We start from the raw sequence: 14,193 nt of genomic DNA on the forward strand, positions 1-14,193 counted from the left end.
AAGATTATGGATGATAAACCCAAAGCAAAAGGAAAGCAGGGAGAGGCCTCAAAGCCCAAGAAACACAACAGAAGCTCAATATAGAAAGTGTATAAATAGGATAGAATTTAAGTTAGGGGGAACTTTTACCTTTTCATATTTTTGCTAGTTTTCATACCTTTGTAATTGAATTCAGAGCTATGACTCACTAAACCCCCTTTCATTGGGTTAGGGAGCTCTATTGTAATTCAATGAATCAATAATAGTTTATCTTCTTCTTCAATCTTTTCTCTTGAATTTTGTTAGAAAGCTTCTCGATCTAATTCCATTGGGTAGTTGTCTTGGGAAAGAAACTACCCATAATTGGAATCCTTCGGAACCTTGGGAAAGGAATGGAGGATTCATGCTAGAGAAGCTTTCTCACAGTGAATTGGATTGGGGTTTGGATGGATATTGTGACATGTAATCCTACCAAATTGTGGTTCATAAAACTGTGTGGTATAATCAGTGATCGAGCATCATCTCTTCTTATGAACATTTAAACCAAGGGATTGGGAATTTGTTTGTTTTTAGAGAGAATTGGTGAGCCAAGGGATTGGGATCCAATCATATAAGATTGCCACGCAAAATTCAATGAACGCATTGGTTGAGGAAGAGATAAACATGTTTTGATTCGGAGATCTCAATATCTCCTATAACCCAATGAATTCCCCATCTCCGATTTCCACTTTCTCTTTACATTCTGCAACTCAATTCATGCAATCACCCCCATTCCCTTTTAATTTCAGCAATTTAGCTTCTGCTCTTTAATTCATGCAATTTAAGATTCCGCCATTTCAATTTCTTGTCATTTACGTTTCCCGCCAATTTTACATTCCGCAATTCTCATCTAATTCTTGATTCCGCTCAACTAGACACACTTCTAATCCGAATTGCTGATTCAACCAATCCTTGTGGGATTCGACCTCACTCTATTGTGAGTTTTTACTTGACGATAACCGGTGCACTTGCCGGAAGGAATTTTGCCGATCGTGCAATTTCCTAAATCGTGGCATAACTAGTTTATGCGCATCAAGTTTATGGCGCCGTTGTCGGGGATTGGTTTTCGATTGACAATTCTCAAATTGGAAGTTAACTAGATTGAGCATTTTTCTTGCTTTGTTAATTCAGTTCAAGTTACTTGTTGAATTTCAATTTCTGCACTCGGTTACATGCTTTCTTTCTTTATGCTTTTAATTTCAAGCAACTAACTCACTGACTCACTAACTATTTGAATTAATTCCTCAACTGCTCTAACCATACTCTTCCATTAACCAAGAGTATTTCACTTGTTTGGTGCCTGTGCTGTGTTCTTGTATGATAGGTAGGAGAGGAGAGACATCAACCCCTCCATATACCGAACCAGAAAGGACCCTTCATAGACTTAGAAGGGAAGCAAGAGGGAAGAGAATACTGAGAGAAGAGGAATCTGAAGGAGAATCTGAGGACAATTTTGAGGAAGCTTTAGATCTCAACATGGATAGAGAAGTTCACAACCATGAGAGAGCTGATGGAAACAATGCCATTCCCGAGAGGAGGGTTCTTAGTTCATACATAAACCCAACCTCTGGGAATTGTGGTAGCAGCATTCAGAAACCACCCATTCAGGCCAACAATTTTGAACTCAAACCACAGCTAATATCACTTGTGGAGAATCATTGTTCATTTGGTGGGAGTGCTAATGAAGATCCAAACCAACATCTCACAAAATTCCTGAGAATTTGCGACACTGTGAAGTCTAATGGAGTCCAGGAAGATGCCTATAAACTGCTTTTGTTCCCATTTTCACTTAGGGACAAGGCAGCTAAGTGGCTGGAATCATTCCCAAGAGGGAGCCTAACAACCTGGGATGAGGTGGAAAGCAAGTTTCTGGCACGTTTCTACCCCCAACAAAAGGTCAATAGGCTTCGATCTGAGGTTCAGACTTTTAGACAACAAGATGGTGAAACTCTCTACGAGGCATGAGAGAGATTCAAGGATTTGACAAGGAAATGCCCACCAGACATGTTCCATGACTGGGTGCAATTGCATATTTTCTATGATGGACTTTCTTATGAATCAAGGAAGGCTGTAGACCATTCATCAGGAGGTTCATTGAACAGGAAAAAGACTGTGGAAGAAGCCATTGAAGTGATCGAGACAGTGGCTGAGAATGAGTACTACTATGCTTCAGAGAGACACAACACTAAGGGAGTCATGGAGCTGAACCATGTTGATACAATTCTAGCCCAAAACAAGGTGTTTGCCAAGCAACTAGCAGAGCTCACCAGGAAATTAGAAACAAAGCAAGTGGCTGCAATACACACACAAGATCAAGAGGAAGAAAGCACTGAAGGAGGTGATTGGGAAGAGGCCAACTATGTGGGAAACCAACAAAGGCAATCATATGATCCACATTCCAACACTTACAATCCAGGATGGAAAAACCACCCAAACTTTGGGTGGGGGAACCAACAAACCCAACCACAAAACCACAAACCTTACAACCACAACCAACATAACAATTCCACATACCAAAACTCCAACCAAAGATCATACCAAGCCACACAAAACACTTACTCCCAACCATCATATCATGGCCAAAATAATCAACCTACCCAACCTAATCCGAACCAACAATTTCAAGATCAATTAAACAGGATAGAAGGAGTGCTTGCAAACATGGGTCAGGACATAAGTGAGTTGAAAAACTTTAGGGATGATGTGAGATCTACCTTAAGGAACCATGGTGAAAAACTCAAGAGGATGGAGTCTCAAGTAGGAGAGCTATCTCAACAGGCCCCCAAGTCAACTGCAGTGTTCCCTAGTGACACAGAAAAAAATCCTAAAGGGGAACAAAAGAGAGTGAGATGGGAAGAATGCAAGGCCATCACCACATTGAAGGAAGTCTCAGAAGAAGAAGGAATCAGACCCTCAGAACAGGAGCCAGAAATCTTGAAGGAAGGTGTGGAAGAAGCTAAGCAGGAAGGTGAAATTGAACAAGCCAAGGAACTGCAAACAGGCATGCTGGAAACATACCAACCAAAAGCACCATTTCCTCAGAGGTTAGGAGGAGGTGAAAAAGGGAAAACCTATTCAAGGTTTTTAGAGACATTTAAGTCTCTCCATATCAATATTCCCTTCCTTGAGATCCTCCAGCAGATGCCTACACATATCAAGTATTTAAAGGAATTGCTGAGCAAGAAAAGAGTTTTGAAGGGAGGACAAACTGTAATAATGAACAAAGAATGCAGTGCCCTCATCAAGAAGGACATAGTCTCTAAGAAAACAGACCCAGGAAGTTTTCATATCCCCTGCATCATAGGGGAAACAAAAATTGACAAAGGATTCTGTGATCTAGGAGCTAGCATAAATGTGATGCCTCTGACTCTTATGAAGAGGCTACAACTGAATGAGGTGAGATCCACTGATGTAATCATACAACTGGCTGACAAAACTCAGAAGCAAGCTGAAGGGGTAGTTGAAAATGTGCTGGTGAAAGTGGGAAATTATTTCCTCCCCACAGACTTTGTCATTTTGGACATGGAGGAAAGCTACGACTTCCTAGTTCCTGTTTCGAATCTGTTCTTGGATCTCCGGATATTCATCTTCTTTCAGATCGAACTTGACTTCTGGGATCACTGATCTTAGACCCATTATTTTGTAGTAATGGTCTGGATGTTCTTTGGTTAAGAACCTCCCTTGATTCCAAAGTGGTTTTGGAATACTCTCTTTCTTGCCTCTCGGAGTGGGTTGTTTTCCTTTAGGAGCCATGATCTTAGTGGGTATGGTTTAGTGATCACGGATAAACACACCAAACTTAGAGGTTTGCTTGTCCTCAAGCAAAGAAAAAGAAAGGAGAGTGATAGAAGTAGAGCTAGTGTCGAATGGTAGATGAGAGGAGTGGAGGCCGAATGCGTTTTTAAAAGGGAGGGGGTGGGATTTTTGAAAATATTAGAAGAGATAAGATAAAAGATATGATAAAAAAAATATGATATGAAAAGATATAATTTAAAATTGAGAAGATATGAAAGATATTTGAAAAAAGATAAATCTAGATTTTGAAAAAAAAATAATGTGGAAATTTGAAAAAGATATTGTTTAGTTGAAAAGATTTTAGAATGAAAAGATATAGATTTGTTTTGAAAATTTGAAAAAGAGTTGAATTGGATTGAAAAAAAAAGGATTTGTGCTTATGGATTAAGATACATTTGATATTTTTTAGGTAAGGTTTTTTTTTTTAGAAATTAGGGATTTTAGAAATCAGGGTTTGTAACATGTTTATGCAAGAAATCATTAATTGAAACATCAAAATTAAAATTAAAATGAAAAATATGAAGTAAAAACGAAATTACCTCCTCCCCACCATCCTAGTGTTTGAACGCCCAAACGCTGCATGTTTTGGGCGTTCAACGCCCAACTGCTGCTTCTCCTGGGCGTTCAACACCCAGCTGTTGCTTCTTTCTGGCGTTGAACGCCCAGGATGCTGTAAATCTGGGCGTTAAACGCCCAGAAGGAGCTTCTTTCTGGCGTTCAACGCCCAGAAGATGCTTCTTTTTGGCGTTTAACGCCCAGATGGCTATCCTTACTGGCGTTCAACGCCCAGTGGATGCTTCTTTTGGGCGTTGAACGCCCAAAACAGACTTTTACTGGCATTTTCTTGCCAGTGAGCTCTTTTTCTCTGTTTTGTGTGTAGAATCCTTTTGTAACCCTGTAAACTTATACAATTGACTCTTTACCTTAGTATCAATGAACTTTATATAAACAAATAAAATCAAGAATAGGGCAAAATGCTTAGAGGAAGTGATGCCCCATGGCTGGGTTGCCTCCCAGCAAGTGCTTCTTTATTGTCTTTAGCTGGACCTTGCTGAGTTTTTAATCTAGCCTCAGCCTTGAGCACTCTTGCTCAACATTGCCTTCAAGATAGTGCTTGATTCTCTGTCCATTAACAATGAACTTCTTATCAGAATCAATATCTTGAAGCTCCACATAACCATATGGTGATACACTTGTAATCACATATGGTCCCCTCCACCGGGACTTCAGTTTCCCGGGGAATAGCCTGAGCCTAGAGTTAAACAACAGAACCTTTTGTCCTGGTTCAAAGATTCTAGATGACAGCTTTCTGTCATGCCACCTTTTTGACTTCTCTTTATAAAGCTTGGCATTTTCGAAGGCAGTGAATCTGAATTCCTCTAGTTCATTCAGCTGGAGCAATCTTTTTTCTCCAGCTAGTTTGGCATCAAAGTTTAGGAATCTGGTTACCCAGTAGGCCTTATGTTCCAGTTCCACGGGCAGGTGACAAGCCTTACCATACACAAGTTGGTACGGAGAGGTCCCTATAGGAGTCTTGAATGCTGTTCTGTAAGCCCACAGAGCATCATCCAAGCTTCGTGCCCAATCCCTTCTACGGGTACTTACAGTCCGTTCCAGGATTCTTTTTAGTTCTCTGTTAGAAACTTCAGCTTGCCCATTTGTCTGTGGATGATATGGAGTCGCCACTTTGTGGCGAATCCCATACCAGACCATGGCAGAGTAAAGCTGTTTGTTGCAGAAGTGAGTGCCCCCATCACTGATTAGTACCCTAGGGACACCAAACCTGCTGAATATATGTTTCTGAAGGAACTTCAGTACTGTTTTAGTATCATTGGTGGGTGTGGCAATGGCCTCTACCCATTTTGATACATAGTCAACTGCCACCAGAATATAAGTGTTTGAGTATGATGGTGGAAAAGGGCCCATGAAATCAATACCCCATACATCAAACAACTCAATCTCCAAGATTTCTTGTTGAGGCATGGCGTAACTGTGAGGCAAGTTACCAGCTCTCTGGCAACTGTCACAGTTATGTACAAACTCTCGGGAATCTCTGTAGAGTGTAGGCCAGTAGAAGCCACATTGGAGGACCTTGGTGGCTGTCCGCTCACCTCCGAAATGACCTCCGTATTGTGACCCATGGCAATGCCATAAGATCCTTTGTGCTTCTTCTTTAGGCACACATCTGTGGATTATTCCTTCTACACATCTCTTAAAGAGATAGGGTTCATCCCACAAGTAGTACTTTGCATCAGTAATTAATTTTTTCTTTTGTTGCCTGCTGTACTCCTTGGGTATGAACCTTGCAGCTTTATAGTTTGCAATGTCTGCAAACCATGGTATTTCCTGAATGGCAAACAAATGCTCATCTGGAAAGGTTTCAGAGATCTCAATAAAGGGGGAGGACGCCCCTTCCACTGGTTCTATCCGGGACAGATGGTCAGCCACTTGGTTCTCTGTCCCTTTTCTGTCTCTTATTTCTATATCAAACTCTTACAGAAGCAACACCCATCTTATGAGTCTGGGTTTTGAATCCTGTTTTGTGATTAGATATTTAAGAGCAGCATGATCAGTGTACACAATCACTTTTGATCCTACTAAGTATGATCTAAACTTGTCAATGGCATAAACCACTGCAAGCAATTCTTTTTCTGTGGTTGTGTAATTTTTTTGGGCATCATTCAAAACACGGCTAGCATAATAAATGACATGCAGAAGCTTGTCATGCCTCTGCCCCAGTACTGCACCAATGGCATGATCACTGGCATCACACATTAATTCGAATGGTAATGTCCAGTTTGGTGCAGAGATAACTGGTGCTGTGACCAGCTTAGCTTTCAGAGTTTCAAACGCCTGCAGACACTCTGTGTCAAACACAAATGGCGTGTCAGCAGCTAGCAGGTTGCTTAGAGGTTTTACAATTTTTGAAAAATCCTTTATAAACCTCCTATAGAATCCTACATGCCCCAGAAAGCTTCTGATTGCCTTAACATTGGCAGGTGGTGGTAATTTTTTAATTACCTCTATTTTTGCTTGATCCACCTTTATTCCCTTGTTTGAAATTTTATGCCCAAGGACAATCCCTTCAGTCACCATAAAGTGATATTTTTCCCAGTTTAAAACCAGGTTGGTCTCTTGGCATCTTTTCAAAACCAGTGTCAGGTGATCAAGACAGGAGATGAATGAGTCTCCATATACTGAGAAGTCATCCATGAAGACTTCCAGAAATTTTTCCACCATATCAGAGAAAATAGAGAGCATGCATCTCTGAAAGGTTGCAGGCGCATTACACAACCCAAAAGGAATCCTTCTGTAAGCAAATACTCCAGATGGACATGTGAATGCTATTTTCTCTTGATCCTGGGAATCTACTGCAATTTGGTTGTAGCCTGAATAGCCATCCAAAAAGCAGTAATAATTATGACCTGCTAGTCTTTCTAGCATTTGGTCTATGAATGGTAAAGGAAAATGATCCTTTCTGGTGGCTGTATTGAGCCTTCTGTAATCAATACACATGCGCCACCCTGTAACTGTTCTTGTAGGAACCAGTTCATTTTTTTCATTATGAACTACTGTCATGCCTCCCTTTTTGGGGACAACTTGGACAGGGCTCACCCAGGGGCTATCAGAAATAGGATAAATAATCCCAACCTCCAGAAATTTGGTGACCTTCTTCTGCACCACTTCCTTCATGGCTGGATTTAGCCGCCTCTATGGTTGAACCACTGGCTTAGCATTATCCTCCAATAAGATCTTATGCATGCATCTAGCTGGGCTTATGCCCTGAAAGGGGTGGGTGGCGGAGAGGGGAGCGCAGCTGGATGGCCGGCGGTGGCTGGGCGGTGCTCGCGGAGGTGGTTGTGGTGGAGAGGGGAGGAGAGAGGAAGAAGGAAGAAGAGAGAAGGGAGGAGGTGGACGGCGGCGGCGTCTGGGAGGCGGCGGCGTCGGGGTGGTGCCGGTGGTGGCTGGCCGGCAGTTGCTGGAGGAAGAAGAATAGAGAAGGAGAAGAGGGTTGGGGGTGAAGGGGGGCTGCGAGACTACTAGGGTTCGCGGGGCTAGGAGGTTATATTTTCGAATCCACGCGATCGCGTGGGGCACGCGATTGCGTGGTTGGGGTGAAAATGGGGGGGACGCGATCGCGTGGGTTGCGCGATCGCGTGAGAGGGGGGAAAGAGGGTTGACGCGATCGCATGGGTCGCGCGATCGCGTCGCTGGAATTCATGCTAAATGCACGACTCCAGCGCCGTTTCAGCGCAACTCTCTGTCTCCTTTTGGGGTGATATGCAATCCATGCGACGCGATCGCATGGGGCATGCGATCGCGTGGGCCAATTTGTGCGAAACGCACAAGAGCCGCACGATTCCAGCCCAACTTTCTGTTCGTTGGATCCTTACGCCAATATATATATCACGCGGCTGCGTGGGTCACGCGATCGCATGGGTGGTGTTTTTCGCGATATGACGCGATCGCATGGGGCATGCGGTCGCGTCGTGCAACCCTTTTTTTTTTTTAAACTGAAAAATGCAGGATGCAGTGATTAACATGAATGCTATGCATGATTCCAAGTTAATGTTAAAATAAAAAAAAGGGTAAATTGAAAACAATAAACAAGAAATAGATTGAGAAAGAAGCGACCATACCATGGTGGGTTGTCTCCCACCTAGCACTTTTAGTTAAAGTCCTCAAGTTGGACATTGGAAGAGTATCCTGTTATGGTGGCTTATGTTTAAATTCGTCCAAAAATTTCCACCAGTGCTTGGAATGCCAATAGCCTCCGGGGTCCCAAACTAGGCATGTAAGTCTGAGCAGCTTCAAACAGATATTCAGCCTCCTGGGATGACGAATGTCAGAATATAATTCATGATCCCAAGCTGTGTTTTTAGATCCGCTTCCGTTTTGATTTGTAAGTTTCCATTCGGGCGGGTTAAAAAGTAGAATCTCACCGTGGTGACCAAACGTTCTCCGTGATCCATGCAATTGAGCATGATACCAATCCGTGTACTTCGAGATGAAGCGTGGAACCTTATTGAACCTGGTGCACCAGCTCTGAGTACGAGCCAATTCCCTCTTACTCTTAAAGCCGCAGAGAGCTCTAAGTTGGCCATCTGTTTCAAGCAAACCATATTCAAGTGAATAAGTAAAATTATAGGTTAAGGATTGTACCCACTTGAAGCTTGTATTAGGTGGTAATGGCCTTGGGATAGGTGTTTTTGGTGGTTCTGCGAGTTCCGTTTCCTTGTGCTCTTCTGTAAATTCTTCCACTTCCTTGCAAAGGTCTTCAATTGTATCTGTATCCTGGTCAAAGTCTTCTATGTCTTCCTCATCACTTGAGTCATAGATTGGAGGTTGAGAGAAATCTACCTTCGCATCATCTTCATATTCACTTGGGGAAAATTCTTCGATCTCAGAGAATTCACTTGCGAACGCAAGTTCATCACTAGGAGAACTAGACTTGTGACTATCATCATCAAGGAAATTTGCTTCTTGGATTATTCCGTCTGATTTTTCGTAAACGACTTGCCTTGGGGATTGTACGGTATCCTCCTTAGCATCAACTGTAGCATCTTGGACGGAGTTTTCCTCAATTTTGGATTCCCAAGGAAGTTCAGCATTTCCTAGATCTTCAACCAACTCTTCTTCTTGAACAATGACAGCTTCTTCCACTTGTTCTAGTACGAATTCATTCTCTGTCATGTCCACTGGAGTCTCTAGTATTTCTTTCATGCTACGCTCTTCATTGGGCTGTCCACATGGAGCTGTGGTTGATCCTTGTATATTTGAGCGCCTAGTGGCCCATTGAATTAGTGCTTGCTCCAGTTGTTGAATGGTTGTTTGAAATTTAATTACTGTTTCTTTCAGGCGATCCTTTGCTTTGCGGTTTGCCGGACTTGGACATGATACAAAGGAAAGTGGTGATGATTGGGAACGATTGGATTGGTATTGGGGTAAGGAAGGATCATATGATGGCGAATGGTGAAGAAAAGCTTGTGAGTGTGGTGGTTCGAGGTTATGTTGAAAGGATGGTTCATATGCACGGGGTGGGGCTTGTTGGTAGTTACAAGGTTGTCCACCATGTCTTTCAGCTGGGTATGCACGGTAGAATGGTCTTTGTCCAGGATATCTCAGAGGGTGTTGCTGCCAAAATGGTTGATTAGATCCTCTTGGTTCCATCCATCCTTGATTGGTCTGACCTTGATGCACATTCCTGCTGTAACTTCTATTTCCTTTAACAATATTAGAACCAAACTCAAAGCGAGAGGGGTGAGAGTTCATAGTAGCAAATAAAGAAAAAAAGGAAAAACAAAAATAAATAGACAAGCAAAAGAAAATATTTACAATAACCAATAATAAGGCACACGTTAGCAGTTCCCCGGCAACGGCGCCATTTTGACGTTAGGATTTTTACCAGTAGAGAGATTCATAGAAACAGTTGCGTTGTAGATATAGTCTCTAAACCGACAAAAATCCCTTCGTACAAACGTTTTGGGTGTCACAAGTAACAAACCCCTTTAGAAATTTTTAACCGAGTATTCAAACCTCGGGTCGTCTTCTCAAGGAACTGCGAGGAAGTGTGTTCTTATTATTGGCTATAAAGGTTGTAATCGGGGTTTAGAAGATGAGAAGCAAGTAATTTAAATGACAAGTAAAGTAAATGGCAATTAAAATAAATAAATACTGTAAAGCAAACCTTTGGCAAGGTAAGAAAAGTCGGAGGTCCAACGTAGTTATCTCTCTCAACTATAATGAAAGTTGAATCTAAACTCCACTTGGTCAACCTTTACTAGGGCAAAGGAAAGTCAGGGGACTAATTAAATTGACCTTTGAATCCTATTTATTTCCTAAGAAAAGGTTGGGATTACTTAAGTTCAACTCAATTAGCAAGATAACGATTATCAATTATATTGATATTAATAACTGTTGAGTTACTGAATTCTTAACCAGAACCAAAAGGGGAAAAAGTAAAATTGATAGAATAATAAAAATATCCTTAGATGGGAAGCAATGGTAACTTAAATCAAAGAGAACAATCATAAACTGAAAATACCTCAATTATCATTAATTCAAATAACTGTCTGTAACATGGAATAATTCGTAAATCAAATTATAATAATCAATTCAAATGTTGGAATAAATAAATAAAAGTAAAACTAAAATAAAGGAACATTAAACCTGGGATCCAGAGTTACTCTTAAAACAAGAAGAAATCCTAAATCCTAAAAGAGAGAGAGAGAAGATCTCCCTCTCAAATAAATCTAAATCATTGAAAGGTAAAATATGCGAGCTCTCTTTGAATGGGTGCATTTCCACACTTTATAACCTCTGGTCTATGCTGTCTGTACTTGGGTCTGGGCCAAAAAGGGCTTCAGAATTCGCTGGGGGCGTATTCTGTAATTTCTGGTGCGTGGCCTCTGTCACGCGTCCGCGTGGGTCACGCGGTCGCGTCATCTGGAGCTTTTCATTTCCACGCGGTCGTGTTAGTCATGCGTCCGCATCGTGGGTGTTCTACTCAAGGCGCGCGGTCGCGTCAATCATGCGGCTGCATCGATGCTGATTCGTGCTTGGCACGCGATCATGTCATCCATGCGATCGCGTGAATACCAGTTTTCTTCAAAGCTCCGTTTTGCTTTCTCCTTCCATTTTTGTATGTTTCCTTTTCCATCCTTTAAGTCATTCTGCCTTAGAAAATCTGAAACTACTCAACACACTAATCACGGCATCGAATGGAAATAAAGGTAATTAAAATAATTAATTTTTAAAGCTTAGGATACATGTTTTTCACAATATGACATAATAAGGAAGGGAAGGTAAAACCATGCAATTAATGTGAATAAGTAGGTGAAGAGTTGAATAAATCACTCTAATTAAGCACAAAAGAACTCATGAAATATGGGTTTATCAGAGTTCTAAACCATGTTCCAGTATAATATCTCTTCAAACAAGTGTAACATTAAATTTTATTCAAATTAGTGAAATTCTCTAAAAATTTTCTTGAAAAAAAGAAAATATTACTTCAACCAAGTGGTAAAATATAAAATAAAAAATCAAACAAATATGCAATCAAACATGCAAATGCAACAATGAACAAACAAATAAAATAAAAAAATTTGGTGTTGAGTCAAGAAATAACTAACCCATGGAGATCGGTATCGACCTCCCCACACTTAAAGATTGCACCGTCCTCGGTGCATGCTGAGATGTGCAGGTGGACGGGTTGCTCCAACTGACACTTGTAGATGGAGGTGTCTTGGTTGGAGATCTCTTGGTTCCTTTCCTTGCTGGTGTCTTGTCAGTGACCTTCTCTTTTTCTTTCTTGGTACCCATGCCTAAGGAGGAAGAAAAAGGAAGAGTGTAAAATATAGAAAACTAAGACTGGAAGGGAGGAAATTCCAAGTGATAAGGAATGCCAAAGGAAAGATGATAGTCCAACTACATGGTAGCTACAACATGCAGGAAAGACAACAATAAAGATCAAAAGGGGCAATTCAAAATAATTAGATGCAAGACGATAAAAACATGCAAATAATAGGCATGAGAAGCATAGCTCAAGCATAAATGTGCCAAATTAAAGAGCATGTGTAATGATGACAATTGTGAATGATAATCTCAAATACATTGGGTGTGCAAGTTAAAAATAGGGATGAAAAAAATGTAATCCAAATGTATATGAGAGCCATAAGTAAATGTCAATTGTCAAATCTTTCCTCAGAATAGCCATATGCTCAAATAAATTAAGGCACTTATCCAAATAAAACTCCAACACCAACATAAAAATGCATGAAAAAGAATTGGAAAAGGAAAGAACAAATAAATGCATTAAATTAAAGGGATAGAAGAGTAGAGGGGAAGAAGAAGAGAAAGAAAGAAGAAAGAAGGAAAGATAGAAGAAATAAGGACTAGAAAAGAAAAGATAAGATAATTGGCACTAATCTAGATAGGTTGTGCGACGCTGGTGACGCGGTCGCATGAGTGACGCGGTCACGTGGTGCGCGATAAGGTTGGGTGACGCGGACGCGTGGGGCACGCGATCGCGTGACTCGATTTGTGCTAGTGGCACGAGTGCAGCCTCGCGGTCGCACAACTCTCTGTTCAAAACTTAGTATTGCCAAAATCCAGGGTGACGCGATCGCGTGGTCGATGCGATCGTGCAGGTTGCCTTATTTCCAATATGACGCGGATGCGTGGGTGACGCGTTCGCGTGGCAGGGCTTGTGCTGCTAGCACGGATCCAGCCCAATTCCAACTCAACTTTCGGCCATACACCCTTGTTACATCGATTTACAGGGCCACGCGGTCGCGTGGGTGACGCGGACGCGTGGGGAAGCTATTTTGCAAATGACGCGGCCGCATCAGTGACGTGGTCACGTGGGACGATTTGTGATTTTGGCACGCCTCCAGCCCTGCTCCTGGGTAACTCTCTGTTCAATTTCTTTTCCTCCTAACGCACTGGTGACGCGGACGCGTCAGCGACGCTGCCGCGTCATGTGCGTGCTTTTTTTTTTCAAATCTGAAAAGAGAATGCAGAATGCAGTGTTAATGTGATGCAAAACTCCAGGTTCAATATAATAAAATAAAATAAAACTCGAAAACAAATAAAACTAAATAAAAATGAAAAAGGAACGATCATACCATGGTGGGTTGTCTCCCACCTAGCACTTTTAGTTAAAGTCCTTAAGTTGGACATTTGATGAGCTTCCTGTTATGGTGGTTTATGCTTGTACTGATCCAGGAATCTCCACCAATGTTTGTATCTCCAGTAACCTCCGGGATCCCAAACTAGGCGCAGAAAGCCTTCAAGTAAGCTAAAGCTAGTGACAAGGCCCCAAGAGTGTTGATTGCCAGAATGGATTCCGGGGTCCCAGACCTTGCCTTTGCACCCGTCTTTTGGTTGAGCAATATTGTTCCATCCGGGTGGCAAGCAATATGAATTCTCACGTAAGCGGCCAAACAACTTCCTAGACCCATTCAGTTGAGCTTTACACCAACCTTTGCATTTAAACTTTGAGCTTCCAACCATGATGAACCTTGCAGGACAATTCTTACCACTGACCATCTTCCTCTTACTCTTAATGCCACAAAGAGCTCTAAGTTGACTATCCGTCTCCAGTAGCCCATATTCAAGTGGGATTAGAAATCTAGGAGATATGAAATTTACCCACTTGAATGTTGTGAAGGATGATGGCAACTTAGGGGGAGGTATTTTCAATGAAATTGCAAGCTCCACTCCCTTGTGCTCTTCTCTGATAATTACCACCTCTTTGCAAGCTTCTTTAAATTTTAACCTCTTCCTCTTGGTATCTTTCTTCCAATTCAATCTTCTCTTCATTGCTTTCCAAGGTCATGGGAGGTTGTGCTTCTTCTTCTTGAATCTCCATCTCTTGAT

At 41.7% G+C, this 14,193-nt stretch overlaps 1 non-coding gene across 1 annotated transcript; it reads right to left on the reverse strand.

The window, feature by feature from the left end:
• Positions 1 to 1,920: 1,920 nt before the first annotated feature.
• Positions 1,921 to 2,024, reverse strand: LOC148548242 (small nucleolar RNA R71). Its single transcript, XR_015898751.1, has one exon. It is a non-coding gene; the product is annotated as a small nucleolar RNA R71 (small nucleolar RNA).
• Between the last annotated feature and the right edge of the window lie 12,169 nt (positions 2,025 to 14,193).

The sequence above is a fragment of the Arachis ipaensis genome, chromosome B8, assembly GCF_059453495.1.
Source record: "Arachis ipaensis isolate K30076 ecotype BB chromosome B8, ASM5945349v1, whole genome shotgun sequence".
Classification (NCBI taxonomy): Eukaryota; Viridiplantae; Streptophyta; class Magnoliopsida; order Fabales; family Fabaceae; genus Arachis; species Arachis ipaensis.